The sequence below is a fragment of the Aquarana catesbeiana genome, linkage group LG01, assembly GCF_042186555.1.
Source record: "Aquarana catesbeiana isolate 2022-GZ linkage group LG01, ASM4218655v1, whole genome shotgun sequence".
Classification (NCBI taxonomy): domain Eukaryota; kingdom Metazoa; phylum Chordata; class Amphibia; order Anura; family Ranidae; genus Aquarana; species Aquarana catesbeiana.
The window spans coordinates 545,188,630-545,205,963 of record NC_133324.1 but is presented as its reverse complement, the minus strand read 5'-3'; the positions used below and the strand labels follow the sequence as shown (position 1 = coordinate 545,205,963).

Below are 17,334 nucleotides of genomic sequence, written 5' to 3'. Positions count from 1 at the left end.
CTAAGAATGTAGCAATGTCCGATCTGGGGGCATGACCGGAAGGGAGTGTGTGAGCTGCGATGCGCCGTGGTATGGAGTGAGAGAGCTCTGTGTGTTCTCCCTCCGTCCCCCCCTATAAGGCAAGACCATGGTGGATGGTATCTGCACATTTCCCTGAGCAGTGCGGAGCAGAGGAGGAGAAGCGCTGGCTGTCCGCATCAGTGATATTCCGGAGGCATACGAAGATATAGGAGAGACTTCGCGAACCTGAGCCTTTCCGATCCTTCCCGACCCTTCCTGAGCGGCGATGAGTACAGCTGAGAGTGCCGTCACACGCCACACACCACCTGAGTGATATCTCGTGTGCGGCGGATACTGGCTGATTGTTCGCTGCATGCGGGGGCATCGGAGAGCTCCCAGGTGGGAGTGAGTGTTGGCTCCCAGCACACGGTGTGGACACTGACTTGCTGGGGGAGTGAGCGAACCGGGGGGGGGCCTCCTTGTGAAGGAACAAGTGTGTGAAAAGACAGCAAGAGCCTGGTTACTTAATCTCCTGACATATGGACACTCTAATAGAAAAATAAAAAGGACACGTGAGTAAAGAGGAGTTGTAATGCTTTAAGATCATGTTATATGCTGCCATATGTTAACCCAGTAATCTAGTAAAGAATGTATGGACATTGTCATATTACTAAGCGCCGACCCAGAATATGTGTATACAAGAGACATTTTGTGGATAGGCACTACTGACGGTTGAATTTGCAAAGGTGCTCATATCTGGATGATTGTTGTTTGTGCAAAGATGCACATGCTAGCAACTGTGTATATAGCTCCAGGTCACTAACTAAAGTCGTACAATCTGGGTACATTGTGTAGACAATCGAGCAGCATAGCAAGTGTGTGCACCCCAGTGCAGGAAGAGAGGAAGGAAGGACGGGGAAAAAAAAAAAAAAAAAAAAAGAAGAGCAGCAGTATTTTTGTTCTATACTGTTATATTGGCTTAGGGGTTGGAGAGCCTTCTGTTAATTAAAGAAAAAGGAAAAGAAAGGGAGGATGCAGCATCTACACTCCTCTAAGGATAAAAATGCCCAGCAAATGGCAGCAGCCGCAGCAGCTGCAAAATTGGAGCAATACGCACATACCAACGCTCAGACCCCACCAAAGAAGGGGTCACAATCGCAGCCCAAGACACAAGGGGGATCATCGGATAGAAAAAGCCTAGGCCTGAGCCAAAGTCATTTAACTGCTACAGCACCGCCGGTTTAGTTAACAAAAGTACAAAGCAATAAAAATATGGGGATGAGTGAACAAAATGTGAATACAGATGTATTACCTGAGTCTGGCTTAACACCAGAGAAGGAACCAACTCTAACGGACGTATTTATGGCAGTGAGCGCATGTAATGGTTCGCTTAAGGATCTCTGCGAGCAAATGAAGGGAGTAAAAGAGGATCTGACTATGGTCAGACAGGATTTGCATAAAACAGCGGAGAGAACAACAGTCTTGGAAGGAAGGGTCAGCCAGTTAGAAGATAATATATCACCACTAATAAAAGAAATGAAAAGTATGAAGGAACAGATATCCAAGCATGCGTCTAAAATGGAGGAGATGGAGAATAGGAGCCAAAGGGATAATGTGAGGCTGGTGGGCCTGCCGGAAAAAAGTGAGGGCCCCAACACTATAGAGTTCCTAGAAAAGTGACTGGTTGATCTTTTTGGTAAAGAATAATTCTCAACAATGTTTTCGATTTAGGGCCCCCCAGCAGGAGGATTCCCTAAGCAGCTATTGATGAAGTTCCTTAATTACAAGGACAAAGTGTCACTGCTGCGGAAAACAAGGGACGCGGGAAATGCTTTCTTCAAGGGTACCAAAATATAATTTTACACCTTTTCGCCGGATCTTCAGAGACGTAGAGCAAAATTTATACAGTTCAAATGTACTCTACAAAAATTTAAGTTCACTTATGCCCTTCTCTACCCAGCAAGATTATGTGTAAATGCACTGGGGGGAAACCCAGATTTCTGAATCACCGGCCAGGAAGAGAAGTGGCTGGAAGAAAACAAGGAGAAACTTTAAATAATCCGAAAGGGGTGGGAGGAATGTAAAACGTATAGGATGCATTAGTTGATTTCCTTTTGCTTTTTTTTTTGGGGGGGGGGGGGGGGTAGTCGCACACAGTTGCTGCATGGGGAGTGATGGATGGGAATGAATATGGGAGAGAATATGAGGAAAAGGTGGTGTGGGAAACGGTCACTCAAAAGCCCCTCGGGGGTTACCTAGTTAGGTGGTGGGGAGGAGGATGGGTGAGGAGGAGGGGGGAAAGGGTGAGGTAACACAGGATCTGTTCAAGAATTAACACTGGGGAAGTGTGGATTAAATGAAGTCACAACACGCAGGAATATTATAGGGAATCTCACTTGTCGGATGCAAGTTTATACACAAAGTTATAGTTATAGGGAAAAGGGTATTTGAAATTCACTTGAAATTATTTCTGAGTATATATCCACTTAAGTTGGTTGTGTTGGTAACGTTGTTTAAAATCACTAATGGTATTAGAAAAGTGACTGGGATATGGGGTACACAGCCTAAAATAATGAATACCAGAGGGAAGCTAAAGTATGAATTAGAAATTTAGTTTTAAACAGACATTCCCTACAGCTCTGTATATATCTCCTGATTTTTTGATGCAAGCTAAAACACTTAATATAGGATCCTGGAATGTCAGGGGACTGGGGACATCGGTCAAAAAGGCAGCAGTATTCTCCATGCTGGAGAAATTTGGAGTAAAGGCTGGCCTACCTGCAGGAAACCCATTTAACTAAACATACAGTCCAGCAATTATAGTTTAAGAAATACCAATGTCAATACCACTCGGTTTACTCCTCCTATAATAGGGGGGTAAGCGTTCTTGTTGAAAACCGGGGTGAACGTTTCCGTCAGGCAGTCCAGCATAGATGAGATGGGTCGATATATTTTTCTGTACTGCTCAATTGATAATAGCATGTATATTGTGGCAAATATTTATATTCCCCCACCATTTAACATTTCTTGTTAGATTGAGAAGGAGTGCCGATCATAGTGGTTGGAGATTTTAACGAGATCCTAGATAGCAAGTTGGATAGATTTCCCGTAAGGATTTTTTCAGAGTCTATGGAGAAGAGCCGCTTGCCTCAATTCCTGGACAAAGTGGGGTTATTAGACCTGTGGAGAGCGCGGAACCCGGAAGCCCTGCAATATTCTTGCTATTCAGCCTCGAACTCCACACTCTCCAGGATAGATATTGCCTAGGGGAATGATAGAGCGTTACAGATTACTGAAAAAAATTATATATTGGCCAAGAGGTATATCGGACCACTCCCCAATAGTGATTTCATTAAAATTAGGAGGGAACAAACCCCAGAAGGAGTGGAAAATAAATCCATACTGGTTTGAATTAAAAAAACGGATGGGGTTCTCCCTAAGGTGAGAGAATTTGTAGAATTTAATGAAGGAATGGTGTCGGCTGGGATACTATGGGACACCCTAAAGGCTTTTCTTAGGGGTGCCCTAATACAGAAAGTGGCCAAATATAATAAAGAAGCTCAGGTCTGGGAGGAAAAAAATCCGAAGAGAGGTGCTTGAGGCTGAAAATAACTATATAATAGATCCAATGCCCGGGAGGGAAACAACATAGTTAGATAAACAGGAGTATAAGTTAGCTATTATGCAGAAGGTCAAGACTAGGCGTCTCCTTCAGCAGCAGTCCTTCTTTGCAGAGGGTGAAGGAGTGGGAAAGATGCTGGCACAGCTGGTGAAGTCCAACTCCCCTCCATCTACTATTCTTACCATTAGGTCTACAGGAGGAGAAATAATATCAAATACTACAAAGATAGTGCAAATATTTAGGGACTACTATAAAAACCTTTATACTGCTCAGAAAAAGGGTGCGGAGGGCGTGATGGAGGATTTCCTGGGGAACCTGGAAATTCCGGCCATTTCGCAAGAGGAAAGGGACGAACTAGAAACTCCAATAACCATTGCAGAACTCCAACAGGCAGTAGCTAGTATGGTAAACCAAAAATCCCCTGGCCCAGATGGGCTTCCAACTGAGGCATATAAACACTATGGCAATATATTAATCCCAGAGTTGCTAAACACACTGGAAGGGCCAGCCAGGGAGGGTCATTTGCCCGCTTCAATGTTAGAGGCAACTATTATAGTATTACAGAAAGAAGGGAAGGAGCCCCTAGATGTAGCTGCATATAGGCCAATCTCTCTCCTATGCTCTGACGCCAAAATTTTGGCCAAGGTCCTGGCAGCTAGGTTAAACAGATTTATCCCTAAACATTCAGATCAGGCAGGATTTATAGCTAATAGATCCACAAATTTGAACATCAGAAGGGCTTTTTTAAATTTACGAACCCCAACGGAGAACAAGGGATCAAGAGCCATATAGTCACTAGACGTGACTAAAGCTTTCGATAGTGTGGAGTGGGGTTATATCTGGCGGGTGATGGAGAAATTTGGATTTGGTCCCCCTTTCACTGGTTGGATTAAAATGCTATATGACAGGCCTAATGCAAGACTAAAAATTAATAAACTCTAGGACAGGTTTGAACTAGAGAGGGGGACAAGACAGGGGTGTCCATTGTCTCCTTTACTCTCTGCTTTGGCTATCTCTATAAGAATGAGTTCTGAGATAACATGCTTTCAGAGAAAGACGGGTGAAGAAAGAATTGCGTTGTATGCGGATGACATCCTGCTCTTCTTGGGAGATATGAGCCAGTCGTTGACAAAGGCAATGAGTATAGTAGAGTCATTTGGTAGCTTTACAGGGTTGGAGATAAACTAGTAGAAATCTGAGCTATTACCAATAGATCCCATTAGTGATAGAATAATTCCAGGAATGCCTAAGTTGGCAATAGTGGATACATTGAAATATCTGGGGATTGCAATGACAAAAGACCCTAACAAACATATAAGCAAAAATCTTATCCCACTTTTGTCCAAATTTAAACAAAAGATCGCCATTTGGAAACGGTTTCCTTTATCAGTGGCAGGAAGATGCAGTTTAAAAAAATTATTTGGATGCCACAATTGTATGTTTTGCACAACTCCCCAGTGTGGATATGCAAGAATTGATTCAATAAAATCGAGAGCCTTTTAGGGAGCTAATATGGAAAGGGGGACAAGCCAGGATCAGACTCCGTACACTTCAGCTCCCGGTGGGGGATGGTGGCTTCGTACTGCCCCACCCCGAGCGCTATTATTTATCATCACAACTGCAGCAGTTAATGGGATGTGGGGTCCCGAATGGAAGTACCCCCAATGGAAGAGTACTATTAACAGGTGCTTTACACAACACAATAATTAAAGCTCTAGAGGCAGATTCTTTTCACTATACATATCCAACAATTAAAATGATGATTAAAATATGGAAAATAGTTAAAAAAACAGAGGAGATACAATGGGTCCACTAAATATACCCCCATTTGGGACAACTACAACTTGCAGGAAATTCTTAAGATAGAAAAAGTTAGAGAGTGGGAAAAACAAGGTATTAAAAGGCTGAGACAACTTTATACAGGTAACACTCTTAAAAAATTCCCGGAGTTGAAACGTGAATTTAATTTACCGCAGAGCTCATTTTATACTTATTTAAAGCTAGTACATGCCCTTGAAGCCCAATTTAGGAATCATACTCTAGAATGGAAAGAAACACCTCTCTTTCAAAGTATATTTCAGGTGGTCCCACTAAGGGTCTTAGATCTGAAATATATGGGCAAATTAGTAAAGAAGTCAACAGTGGGGAGATACTCCACTCTGTAAGAGCAAAATGGGAAGAGGATATAGGGGCTATAACACAGGTACAGTGGAAGAGAATCTTAGAGATGGGACCGATGGTATCGGTCTCTCCTCCACAGAAGAAATCATATGTGATGCTGTTAAAAATAGAGCCTATTATACGCCTAAGCGGCTTTTTAAGTTTGGTAAAAGATCTGATGACAATTGCCCCAGATGTCGGGGGACTGGGGATCTCATACACAAGTTGTGGAGATGCCCCAAGCTGTTCCGATACTGGGAGGGGGTGATCAATAGCATGAGAGACATATTTGGGATTACATTGGAGAGGGAGGCCATAGTATGTATACTGGGGTATAGAAGGGAACAGGGGGAAAGGAAAAGCACAACAGTGGCAATTTTGAGATGCTTGTTCCAAGCTAGGAAAGTGATCACATTAAGATGGCAATCAAAGGTACACCCCCCCCCCCCCCCCCCCTAAGAGACAGGATTGAACCCTCTGTAGGGAAAGAACAGTGTACATAAAGAGAGGTAATTTTAAGGCATTTGATAGGATGTGGAGGCTGTGGCTGGAAAAAATGGGTTGCCCCGAATAGAAAGTAATGAGTATAATAGAGCGTGAAAAACAAATAGAACCGTCAATCTGTTAGGGGAAAGGAATACTAGACCGAAATGGGAGTTATGGGTTAGCTAATCTCAATAAGATAAATTATAGCCAATATAAGAATAGTCTGATAAAATCGTTACAGAAATTCAAAAACAAGTATGTCGGTATGGGAGGGAGGTGGGTTGGGTAAGTGGGGAGAAATTAAGGTGTATACTCTAATTTTATAATATTGGATATGGATGTAGAAGATGGGTTGAAGGACTCCTCTACCTCCATGGTTCTCTTTTTTTTCTTTGTTTTCTTCTAGTATATTGGACTCCTATTTTTGCTTATTTATTAATTCTATCTTGTAGTTCAGATAATGCTCAATTGATTTTTGATACCTGTATTGTAAAAAAAAAAAAAAAAATTAAAATTGAATAAAGTTAAAAGAAAAAAAAAAAAAAGAATGTAGCAATGTCCAAGTGCTCCCATCCAGTGTGTAGTGCCTTGAATGTGCATCCTTCACACAGAAAGGGAAAACATGAAAGAGGACTAACAGGGAGACGGTGGGCAGCACAGTGGGGTAGTGGTTAGCACTCTCCCCTAGCAGTAAAAAGGGTCGCTGGTTCGATTCCCAACCACGACACTACCTGCCTGGAGTTTGTATGTTCTCCCTGTGCCTGCGTGGGTTTCCTCCCACACTCCAAAGACATGCTGGTAGGTTAATTGGCTTCTCTCCAAAAATTGGCCCTAGTATATGAATGTGGGTTGGGGACCTTGGATTGTGAACTCCTTATGGGTACCTTAAATAAATAATAATATAATAGATGAGCATCTTAATGAGATGCAATGTACAGGGATAGGGATAATTGTAGACACGCATACCTCACTCAGGATGGACTGGTGTCTTTATTCAACCTTACTATGTAACTATGAAACAAGCGATCACAGTAATTGTAAGTAAAGCAAACACCTATGATTTGTACACAAATCAGTATAGAGGTGCCATACAAGTGAATACAGCATTATGGTGATCCACTACTTCAAAAAGTTCTGGTTGCCCGAGGTGTAATCAATGGACTGTAAAGGAATAGGTTTCCCACTGAACTAACATGGGGTCCAGGGATGTATCAGTCAGGCAAGCTGAGGCAGTTTTATTTGTTATTGCTAATTTCAAATGAGTAAAACATCCAACCCAACCAGATGTTTCAAAACTTCTGGTTTCTCTCAAATAGTTCTCTTAGCTTCTATTATCTTATCTACTTCCCTCTTCCAATCTTGAAGTGTGGGGCAGCGTTCCTGCTTCCAAAACCTGCGTATCAAACCCTTTGTGGTATTTAAAGATGTGGGGGTAACACTGTTTTTATAGTGTCATAGGAAATTACATTATAAAATATAGTCATAGTGACAGAGGAAAGTGTCATGATACAGGTAGTGTAGAGGTGTCAATTGTATACATGGGTCGAATTTCGAAAGAATTTTCTTATCTAAGAATTTTCGTTTGTATTTCGCACCATTAGTGGGCTGCAGCAACAGCCGATTTTCGTGCGGCAATCAAATTTGAGTAAATCGGACATGTTGGAAATTTTTTGAAAAGCAAACGATTTTCTAAATCAATGATGGGAGCATCATGTGAGAAATGTAAATCGAAAAAGAAATAAGCATGTGCAAGAAAAGAAAATTCCCGAAAAGAAAAGATTCCCAGCCACGAAAATTCTTTTTTGTAGCAACATGAGGCGAAATTGAAGGCATGGTTGGCCGAATTTCGAAATCAATGGCGGCACCATCCGATCACAAAGCGCACAAATTTTTTGATTTTCAAAAGAAAATTCTTTCGAAATTCGACCATGTATGGCCAGCCCAAGGGTGTTTTTTGGATCCACAGTGATATTGCCCTCCAGAACGTCTGCATCTTAGGATGGCACCACCAGAGATGCATGAGCCTTCTTGTGTGCAATCCCGCCAACATGGCTGACAATTTAATGGGGGTTTTAAACCAGCAAGAAAATAATTTTGTAACACATCTCCTGGGTCCTAGAACTGATCGAGGACACAGGAGAAAGCATGGTGAGTTTCTGAAGCTGAACAGGGGTGAATTCCAGGCCTAGTTCTGCCTCCCATTCCCCCACAAAGTACAGGGTCTGTTTCAAATATTTAAGGCACTTTCACACTGGGGCGGTGAAAGCGTCGGCAGTAAAGCGCCGCTAGCTTTACCGTCGTTTTAGCAGCGCTTTTCGGCCGCTAGCTGGGCGCTTTTAACCCCCACTAGCGGCTGAAGAGGTTAAGATTGCCCACAAACCTCCGCTGCTCATTGATTTCAATGGGCAGGGCGTTTTGGGAGCAGTGTATACAACGCTCCTAAACCGCCCCAAAGATGCTGCTTGCAGGACTTTAGCTTCCGCAAGCGCACCACTCCAGTGTGAAAGCACTTGGGCTTTCACACTGGAGTGACAGAGAGGCACTTTACAGGCGCTATTTTTAGCGCTAAAACATCTGTAAAATGTCTCTGTGTGAAAGTGGACTTCAATAAAGCTTACATATGGGAGATTACATATGGGAGAGGTGGTGTTGGGATTGGCAATCTAGGGCACACAAGAACTCCAAATCAGATAAAGAAGTCGGCGATTGTAGGTAAGGGTCCTTTCAGACTGAGGCAGTTTGCAGGCGCTATTGCGCTAATAATAGCACCTGCAAACTGACCCGAAAGTGCCGCTGCTTTAATTCCAGTGTAAAAGCCCCGAGGGCTTTCACACTGGAGCGATGCGCTAGCAGGACGGGAAAAAAAGTCCTGCTAGCAGCATCTTCGGAGCAGTGAAGGAGCAGAGTGTATACCGCTCCTGCCCATTGAAATCAATGGGACGGCGCGACTATACCGCCGGCAAATCGCCTCTGCAGAGGCGCTTTGCGTTGGTTTTAACCCTTTCTCGGCCACTAGCAGGGGGGTAAAACCGCCCCGCTAGCGGCCGCATACCGACGGTAAAGCGCCGCTTTTCAGTGTAAAAGGGGCCTAAGGGTCAATTTGTGTATGAAATCTGATAAATGTAGACCTCATCATCCTTTTCGATGTAGTTTTCTCGAAGTGATCTCCCAATCTGCACGGGATCTTTTGAGTAAACTTCTTCTGGTGGTATATCTGGCCAGGAGGTGTATCCTAGTAACCTCATCTTGATTTTGGCCTCTAGGAACCTCCTCTCCATTTGTTCTGCTCTTTTGTCAGTCGTGTATTGTGGAACAGTGTCGTCTAATGTGAGTGAACTTTCATTTGGGTATTGGTCTTGGACATGCATCAGATGACCGCTAGTGACATAAAGATGATAATTTTTTTTAAAAAGTTTTCCCTTAATGCTTTCATGTGGATTTGTTGATCCATTATGGAACCCTCTAAGACTACGTCTAAATAATTTCATTTACAGATTCCTCTCCTGCAAATCTCAGATTATGTTCATTTTTGTTTAGATACTCTAGGAATCTATTCTAGGTTACGTCCTTATAAACACATTTTAGATCATGAATATAATGATGGATGTGGTCTCTAATTGGGGTAGCATCTCCATTGAAGTGGTGCTCCTCCCACCAACCCATGTATACAGTGGGATATAAAAAGTCTACACACCCCTGTTAAAATGTCAGGTTTCTGTGATGAGAAGAAGGAAGAAGGAAGAAGGAAGAAGGAAGAAGGAAGAAGGAAGAAGGAAGAAGGAAGAAGGAAGAAGGAAGAAGGAAGAAGGAAGAAGAATTGAGACAAAGATAAATCATTCCAGAACTTTTTCCACCGTTAATGTGACCTATAAGCTGTACAACTGAATTGAAAAACAAACAATTTTTTTTTGGGGGGGGGGGGGGCAAAAGAGTAAAGATAAAAAAAAAAAAAAAATATATAAAAATAATGTGGTTGCATAAGTGTGCACACCCTCTTATAACAGGGGATGTAGCTGTGTTCAGCATTAACCGCTTCGGCCCCGGAAGATTTTACCCCCTTCCTGACCAGAGCGTTTTTTGCGATTCGGCACTACGTCGCTTTAACTGACAATTGCGCGGTCGTGCGACGTGGCTCCCAAACAAAATTGACATCCTTTTTTTCCCCCAGATAGAGCTTTCTTTTGGTCGTATTTGATCGCCTCTGCGATTTTTATTTTTTGCGCTATAAACAAAATAAGAGCGACAATTTTGCAAAAAAACGCATTATTTTTTACATTTTGCTATAATAAATATCCCCCAAAATATATTAAAAAAAAAAAAATTTTCCTCAGTTTAGGCCGATCGTGTTCTTCTACATATTTTTGTTAAAAAAAAAAAAAAAAAAAAAAAAAAAAATCGCAATAAGCGTTTATTAATTGGTTTGCGCAAACGCTATAGCGTTTACTAAATAGGGGATAGTTTTATGGCATTTTTATTAATATTTTTTTTTTTTATTAGTAATGGCGGCAATCAGCGATTTTTATTGTGACTGTGACGTTATGGCGGACATGTCGGACATTTTTTACACATTTTTGGGACCACTGTCATTTATACAGCGATCAGTGCGATTAAAAAAATGCACTGATTACTGTGTAAATGACACTGGCAGTGAAGGGGTTAACCACTAGGGGGCGGGGAGGGGTTAAGTATGTCCTAGGGGAGTGATTACTAACTGTAGGGGGATGGGCTCTGTGTGTGACGTCACTGATCTCTGCTCCAATGACAGGGAGCAGAGATCGAGTGACACTTGTCACTAGGCAGAACGGGGAGATGCTGTTTACAACGGCATCTCCCCGTTCGTCCTCTCCGTGAGGCGAACACGGGTATCCCCGCGGCGATCGAGTCCGCGGGACCCGCGACCCGACTCACGGAGCTCCCGGGCAGCGCGCACGCAATGGCACGGCGGGGAATTCAAATGGACGTACAGGTACGCCCATTTGCCCAGCCGTGCCATTCTGCCGACGTACATCGGCGTGCGCCGGTCGGGAACCGGTTAAGCAATCACATTCAAACTCAAGTTAAATAGGAGTCAGTACACACCTGCCATCATTTAGGCTGCATTCACACCGGAGCGGTTTCAGCTCATAAAATGCCCAACAAGCAAAATCCCATTCATTTCAATGGCACCTGTTCACATCGGAGCGTTTTGTCACCTAAAGCAAAAACGCCTGAAAAATATCCTAAGCTAAAAAAAAAAAAAAAAAAAAAAAAAAAAGAACATGAACTTCTTTGGGCCAGATTGCAGGTGTTTTTTCTGCCTTTTGCATTGGTGACCTGAGCAAAATCGCAGCAAAAACGTGCAACTTTGAAACGCTCAGGTGTGAATGCAGCCTTAAAGTGCATCTGATTAAGCCCAGAATAAAGAAAAAAAAAGTTCAGGTCTTTCCTGACATTTTCTTGGCATCCTACAGCAAAAGCGGAGGAAAGCAGAGAGCTTCCGAAGCATCAGAGTGATCTTATTGTTAAAAGTTATGTCAGGAGAAGGGTACAAAAGAATTTACAAAGGCATTAGATATACATTGCAACACAGTGAAGACAGTCATCAAGTGGAGAAAATATGGCACAACAGTGACATTACCAAGAACTGGAAGTCCCTCCAAAATTTATCAAAAGACAAGAAAAAACTGGTCAGGGAAGCTGCCAAGAGACCTGTCAGGTTTCTGCAGCAAGGAGACCAGACATAGCTACATGAGGAAACTGAGACCAAACAAAGTATATAGCCATAAAGTGACGTTTATCAACAGTGAACAGACACTGATAAAAACATACACAGCAAACAATGAGCAAAACCCCCAAAGACAAAATAACTGAAGACCCCAACAACTGACTAAATACAAAATACAATATAAGGGACAAGGGAACAGGGAATGCAAGGAAGCAAGGGAGGGGGATCACGACTGGGTACTCGAGCAGGAGCAAGGCAGAGGGGTACAGGAAGCTTCAGAACAGGTATCGCGCACAACTGTCAGCAGGGAGGCGATCAGAATAGTGATGCGCCGAGGTCAGGGAGGAGCAGCCTTACATAGCCACCTAATGGCTGAATCCAGGTGTGGCTGATAATTACGGCCTGCTAGCTTTTGGGAAACACCTGCTGCTGCACACTGGAGCTCCAGCAAACAGCCTAGAGCAGCACAGTGCCACCAGCAGATGAACTCAATCCTAACAGTTCCCCCCCTTTAAGGAGCAGCCTCCGAACTGGGATTTGCAAGCAGACTGGGTACCCCGCTGCCAATGCCCAAAAGTCTTGGCGAGGACACCGCTGCCGGGGTCCCAAAACTGGCTAGGTTCTCTGCTGGTCAGATCCTTAAAGAGGCACAACACCAAAGGCTTACCATTCTTAAAAGCAGCCTGTGTCCCAATGTAGGGGGAATGAAAGATACCTGGATGCCTAATGCCAGTCCCTGGTCCGTGTAGGTACGCCAGGGTGTATCATCACACCTAGACCTCCTCTCTCTGTTGCTAGAGACTGCTCTGTGTTTTACTTGCCACTCAGGTCTACCCAGGGCATAGGTTACCCCACTCGGGTCCCCAAATGCGCTAGGGACCGCAGAGATGACCCCTGGGTTAGGACAAAGTTCATATGGAACACTGCCCTTCCTCATAGACCTCTACTACTGGGGCTGTAACAGCAGAGATAGTTCTCATGTTCAGAGTGGATATTAGGACCTCCTGGCCTTGGCATAACAGGATCAGCTGGCTGCAAAAAGACCTTAAAGCGAACAGGAGGGATCTTAACCCATTTAAGCCATATGAAACCGGAACTACAGAAGTTTCAGACATATCAGTAGGCGGGAGTTTAACCCAGTCAACAGAGTCCGGATTGACAGCAAGTAGTGACTCGGCATAGTCCAACTGGGCGGCAGCCCGGGAATCAGCACAGTCCGGCCAGCAGGCTGCAGATAACCTGTGGCAGGCTTGACAACAAATGGCAGGTCACCCGTGCCAGGTTTGGCAACAGATGGCAGGTTACCCGTGCCAGGTTTGGCAACAGACGGCAGCATGGAGGAGGCAGCATGGACCCCATTGGCAAGCGGCAACATGGAGGAGGCATGGACCCCATCGGCAGGCGGCAGTATGGAAGAGGACTGGAACTCAGCAGCAGCATGGAGGATGACGGGATTGCATCGGCAACAGTCATCAGCACGTCGGGCTGGGCAGCAGATCAGCAGGCATCAACATGGACAGTGGCAGAGTTGTAAGAGCAGAAAAAAAGTTTTGTGGGTTTTTTTTAGGCTTAGATACTGGAGCCCTGCGCGTAGTTGCATTGTGCTGACCAGCGTGCACTGCTGATGGAAAGGTAGTAACAGTACTGGGGAGAATAGAGGGAAGAGTAGCAGAAATATAGGAAGAGGCCTGAGACGTTGCTATGTGCAACGGCACTGCAGGGGGAGCCTTCAATGGATTGCATACAGAGGAAGTGTGGTTACTGGTAGCAGGATACTGTTCTACAGGAAGTAAAGAACACTCAGTAGCTGCTATAGTTGCCAAGGGTAACAGAGGAAGAGATTCTTGAGTTTTAGCAGATCTGACCTTATGTGACTCATCTAGTACTGGGGAGGTGATCTCTGACCAAGCTTGTAGCAGAGGTTGAACTAAAGTCAGTTTGTCTCTACCTTGCTCACACTGCTCAATTAACGAGTGCACAGCAGAAATACAATCCAATAACACCTATTGTGAATAGGCTGAATACTGCTGGAAAAGGGACATTGTGCAGGTTCTAGCAACCATCCAAAAAAAATACAACCTGGTACATAGTAAACGGGGGGAGTGAAAACATCATGGTTCTGAGAGATAACCCGAAATAATAGCTTAGAACAGACCTGAATCAAAGGTTGTACTTTGCTAAAGGGAGAATCTGCCCTCAATAGCTAAGGCATGTGCTGTCAGAATGCTTGCCAGCAGTTCCTCCACAGTGAGATCCTGCCACATGAAGCAACAATTATCTTTATCTATTTCTAGCGCGAGCTGCACATGACAAATAACCCTCGCTGTAAGCATCCTGACAAAGGCAAAGCAAAAAGCTCAAAGCAACTGGTTCCCAAGTGTAGCAGATCTGGTCGGTGGGCGCCACTATGTCAGGTTTCTGCAGCAAGGAGACCGGATGCGTAGCTACACGAGGAAACTGAGACCAAACAAAGTATATATCCATAAAGTTAAGTTTATTAAACAGTGAACAGACACCAATAAACATACAAAGCAAACAATGAGCTAAACCCCCAAAGACAAAACTGATGACCCCAACAACTGACTAAATACAGTATAAAAAAGAGACAAGGGAACAGGGAATGCAGGGGGGGGGGGGGGGGGGATCACGACTGGGTACTTGAGCAGGAGAAAGGCAGAGGGAGGCAGGAGCAAGGCAGCGGGGCACAGGAAGCTTCAGGACAGGTATCAGGCACAACTGGCAGCAGGGAGGTGATCAGAATAGTGACGCGCCAGGGTCAGGGAGGAGCAGCCTTACATAGCCGCCTAATGGCTGAATGCAGATGTGGCTGATAATTATGGCCTGCTAGCTCTTGGGAGACACCTTCTGGTGGACACTGGAGCTGCAGTAAACAGCCCAGAGCAGCACAGTTCCACCAGCAGGTGAACTTAATCCTAACAGGCCTACAGCAACATTAAGTGTGCTTTCACACTGAGAGCGCCTGGGCGTCGGCGGTAAAGCATCGCTATTTTCAGCGCGCTTTACCGCCGTTTTAGCGGCGCTATTCGGCCGCTAGCCGGGCGGTTTTAACCCCCGCTAGCGGCTGAAAAAGGGTTAAATCCGCCCGCAAAATGCCGCTACAGCAGCGCTGCCCCATTTTTTTCAGTGGGCAGGAGCGGTGGATGAGAGGTGTAGGAGCGGTGCATTCACCACTCCTACACTGCTGCAAAGAAGCTGCTGGCAGGATTTTTTGTGATGCCCTGCCAGCGCAGCACCCCAGTATGAAAGCACTCGGGCTTTCATACTGGGTTTGCAGCTGAGGCTTTTTTTCAGGCGCTCCGCAGGCGCTATTTTTAGCGCTGTAGCGCCTGAAAAACGCCTCCAGTGTGAAAGGGGTCTAAAGGAGCTGCAGGAATATCTGGCACGTATTGGCTGTGTGGTACATGTGACAACAATCTCCTGTATTCTTCATATGTCTGGGCTATGGAGTAGGGTGGCAAGACTGAAGCTTTTTCTTACCAAAAAAATAAATAAAATTATCCAAGCCCCAGCTAAATTTTGCAAAAACACATTTGAAGTCTCCCAAAAGCATGTGGGAAATGGTCTGATGAAACCAAGGTTGAACTTTTTGTCCATAATTCCAAAAGATAGGTTTGGCGCAAAACAATGCACATCACCAAAAGAACATCATACCCACAGTGATCAAAAAAGAGGCTTCCATCATGTTACGTATTAAACCACAGAAGAGAGTATCCCCCTTAGACTGGGACTTTAATAGACCACCAACTCATAAGGTAAAAAGTATATTTTAATAGTGTACTTAAAAAAGACGTAGAGACGTCTATGACATACAAAGAAAAAAATGCATTCCATACAAAATCAGAACAAGAAGTATACAAAATGATAATATTTGATGTACTCTCCTGGGGGTGATGTACCCCAATACCCGACGCGTTTCCGGTATTCTGATACCTTCATCAGGGGTTTGAGAGTTGCAAGTATTTTACAAGTGTATGGGTTCCAGTGGAATGACTTTGTGTTCAGGCAGCACTTATGACCCCCAAGGTCAAATGACGTGTTTTCCCCCACGGTGGGACTGTTTTGGATATTTATCCACCCGGCATGCAGCCGGTATTATACAGGTTCTAACGAACGCTTATCCCAACTTGGCCTATTTAATGTACCTGGATATTGGTAACACAATATATACACAACCTCTTTATGATCTGGGTCTGGCGTCCAAGAAAACACGTCATTTGACCTTGGGGGTCATAAGTGCTGCCTGAACACAAAGTCATTCCACTGGAACCCATACACTTATAAAATACTTGCAACTCCCAAACCCCTGATGAAGGTATCAGAATACCGGAAACGCATCGGGTATTGGGGTACATCACCCCCAAGAGAGTACATCTAATATTATCATTTGTATAGTTCTTGTTCTGATTTTTTATGGAATGCATTTTTTTCTTTGTATGTCATAGGACGTCTCTACTTCTTTTTTAAGTACACTATTAAAATATATTTTTTACCTTAAGAGTTGGTGGTTTATTAAAGTCCCAGTCTAAGGGGGATACTCTCTTCTGTGGTTTCATACCCACAGTGAAGCATTGTGGTGGCAGCATCATGCTTTAGGGCTGTTTTTCTTCAGCTAGAACAGGGGCCTTAGTAAAAGGTAGAGGGAATTATGAACAGTTCCAAATAGCAGTCAATATTGGCACAAAACCTTTAGGCTTCTGCTAGAAAGCTGAACATGGAGAAACTTCATCTTTCAGACAACGACCCAAAGCATACATCCAAATCAACAAAGGAATGGCTTCACCAGAAGATGATTAAAGTTTTGAAATGGACCAGCCAGAGCCCAGACCTGAATCTGCTTGATTTCATAGCAGACTCAAATACAGCAGGCAATGATTCAGGGTATGTGGTGGAGAGCTTGGAGGACCGGTAGCATATGATGTGCCCTCTCCACCATAGACAGGGTGTGAGCTAAGCACTCGGGAGCAGGGTCTGCAGCAACTTCATGAACACCGTAGAGTTCTTCCTTTCAGCTTTTTTTGCTAGGCCCACAATGCAGAGTGTTCCTCCTCTTGCGATATTCAGCATCTTTAGCCTGATATTCTAGAGCCCCGATTTTAATCTGCAAGGACAGGATGCTCATTTGTTTTGTCTTTCACATGGCTGAGTCTCTGCTCTGTTGTAGTTTAGTCAGGATCTCATTTTTACTAGATCCCGATTGACCAGATCAACATCCAGCTGTACTGATTTAATTTTGCAAGTCAAAGCCACATGGCAGGTAGCTATAGCTGGCATATCTTAAATGTTCAGTTTCTGCTGTAGGGAGTGGATCAGTCAGAGGCAATGCTTGTTATTTTCCTGGAGT

General features: G+C 44.1%; 1 protein-coding gene across 4 annotated transcripts in view; it reads right to left on the bottom strand.

Moving 5' to 3' along the window:
- The window catches only part of BTBD2 (BTB domain containing 2), a 239,590-nt gene that overhangs the window by 144,946 nt on the left and 77,310 nt on the right, over positions 1-17,334 (bottom strand). The gene's annotated exons all lie outside the window — the stretch shown is intronic.